This window comes from Neomonachus schauinslandi, chromosome X, assembly GCF_002201575.2.
Source record: "Neomonachus schauinslandi chromosome X, ASM220157v2, whole genome shotgun sequence".
In the NCBI taxonomy this organism is placed as follows: Eukaryota; Metazoa; Chordata; class Mammalia; order Carnivora; family Phocidae; genus Neomonachus; species Neomonachus schauinslandi.
This window is the reverse complement of record NC_058419.1, coordinates 121,981,958-121,984,956: the sequence shown is the minus strand read 5'-3', so window position 1 is coordinate 121,984,956 and position 2,999 is coordinate 121,981,958.

The window sequence follows — 2,999 nt, the reverse complement described above, 5'->3', positions numbered from 1 at the left end:
CCTCCTCCTCCCCTCCTCTTCTTTGACCTCCAGTTCCTCCTCTCCCTCCACCTCCACTCCTCCTCCCCTCCTCCTCTTGTTCCTCCTCATCATCTTCACTTCTCTTCCTCCTCCCCTCCAGTTCTTCTAAGTCCTGCTTCTCCTCCTCTTCCTCCTCTTCGTCTTCCCACTCTCCTCCCTTTTCCTTCCCTCCTCTACTTCTCCTCTACCTTCTGCTTCTCCTCCTCCTCTCCTTCCTCCTCTTCTTCCCCCTCCTCCTTCCTCTTCCTCCTCTCCTCTGCCTGCTCTTCGTCCGGCTTCTCTAGTTTCTCTTCCTTCTCCTCTTCCCCAGCTTCTTCCTGCTCCCCTTTCTCCTCTTCTTTGTCCTCCTCCTCTTCCTCCTCGTGCTGCTCCCTTCTGCTCTTCCTGCTATTTCATCTCCTCTCTATTATTATTGTTATTATTTTAAATGCTCATCCAGAGGTTTACCTTTCACTCTTCCATCCCCCAATCTAAACCTGTCCTCTCTGAAAACACAGCGACTGTATCCTTCCATGCTGGGTCATACCATGCCCTCCTTGTCTTCTAAGGCTTTGTCTAGGTGACTTCGTGCATGATGATTAAATGCATAAATGCTGTCACTTCTATACGCCTTCTGTGTCCATCTGTAAGGCAGGGTCCTTAAGGACACAGTTTCTGTCCATGGTGCAGATGAACAGGATAAAGTCTATTTTTAATTGCATGCAGACACATGGAAGGTTACACAGAAAAACACAGCACAAGGAGGCAGCCAGATGTTTGTGACTTATTTCCCATCTTAAGGAGATGGGAAAGGGACCGGGCTTTTAGTGAGGGAGGCAAGTTAAGGGAAGGAGAGGGGAGAGAATCCAGGGTAAATAAGGACTGTCTTGTTATGCAGATAAGTCTCTCAGGTGGTAAGAATTATCTCCAGGACTAGCTCTCTTTCTCGTGAGAGACATCTTGACAAATGGAAATTTCCTTTATAAATTTCCTTTACAAAAGGGGAAATTTACGGACTCTATTTTGAGGTGGTTAGAGGGAGGTGAAGAGTTTTTCCTGAGTCTGCTGGTTCTGAATTGCTGTAGCTGAAAATAATCTATATGACAAAGAGACGTATTTGGGGGTGCATATTCTTGGACCCTACAACTCAAAGAATTATAGGAGCTTGGAAGGAGAGGTTAGGAATTACTTGATAAGACATGCAGAGCATATGGAGGATACTGTAGGATTCATTCCTTCAACATACATTTATTGAGCACCTACTACGTGAGTATACCTTTATAGATGCACAGGACACTGTACATTATGCATATGGAGATAAAAATCCCCCCCAGACCTAATACTGCTCTGTGTTTGTGGAGGATGATCTTATTCACAGAGGGAGAGATTGTAATCACAAATTACTGTTTTTTTGTGTGCAGCTACTTGCAGCTCTGCCCTGACCCGAGGTTCATCGGGTGGGTGTAGACACTTGTAACAACAGCTTTGCTTTCATGTGTTAATTTCTGCTCATGCTTCAGAATCTGTATTGAATCTTCTTTTTCCTCTATTGTTTTCTTAGTTTCAAATTTCCATATCTCCTTCGGATTAGTAAATGGAATGTATTCCGTGTAAAAGAGAAACGTGATTTCCTTGATTTAAAGCAGGATTAGGAAGCCTCTACTCAAACATACCTCCAATGTCCATAGCACATTCTCATTGATTAGATTTACATTGCTGAGGCTTTGGGGGTTGCCTGGGACAGATACCTAGCACAAGATAGCTCCACCAGAACAGGATAGGTGTGATCCCAGGGCCAGAATGAATACTCAGGCTCAGTTCCTCTGACAGCTGTTGACTTACCTTCTGTGTCCTGCATCTGTAGGCTGTTGGTCAGTCTGTCCCCTGTAGAGATGACTCTTCCAGTTGGTTGGAAAGAGTTGGCAGCTCAAAGTAATCCTCTTTGATACTTAGTGATTCTAACGAAAGAGGAAGGGACTCCCACCGGAGGGGATGAAAAATAAATTTCCTTCTACCCTCCTGAGTCCTTGGTTGAGGCCCCTGAACTACAATTAACGAGAGAAAAATAGAAGTGTAGTAACCTACATGTCTCCTGTGTATGGGGGAGGGTACCCCGGGAAAATGAGTAACTCCCTGAGGTGGCCTAAGCCACCAACATAGCCATCTTGGGCTAAAGACGAAAGAAAGAGGGGTGTGCATGTGTTTTGGGGTGTTATGGTGGGGTGACAAGGAAAGGGATGGTAAACAAGGGTTAGGTTTTTTCATGCAGATTGAAGTTGGTGTCTTTTCCACTGGTAAGATTCTCTTGTTAACTAACCTTCTTTCCTTGGTGCTGAGATGAAGACACCTTTACAAATGAAGATTCGTTTATAAATGTGAATTTCCCTTTCCAAAAAGTAACTTCTCCTGTGTTTTCAGAGCTTCTCCTGCATCTGCTGTTACTCAAAATAATTAGCTCAAAAAGTTCCTTATGCCAAAGAGGCCTATTTTGGGGTGGCATATTGTGCTTTGCTTCATTGCTCTGAGCATTACACAAAACTCTGAAGGACACTGAGTGGACCTGCTGAGGTGACGTTCCCCCCCGGGACAGATGAACATATCTGATGAATGAGACACTGGTATTGGCCAGGTCCAGCTCCTGGGAGCATCCGTATGAGGGGGAGACAGGTAGATACCTTGCTTGAGAGTCCCACCAGAGCTTGTAGGAGACGGTGGATACCTTGCTTGAGAGTCCCACCAGAGCTTGTAGGAGACGGGAATACCCATACCTGAGTGTCCCACCAGAGCTTGTGGGAGATGGGGGATACCTTGCTTGAGAGTCCCACCAGAGCTTGTAGGAGACGGGAATACCCATGCCTGAGTGTCCCACCAGAGCTTGTGGGAGACAGATGGATACCTGTGCCTGAGAGTCCCAGCAGAGCTTGTAGGAGACGGGGGATACCTTGCTTGAGAGTCCCACCAGACCTTGTAGGAGATGGATGGATACCTTGCTTGAGAGT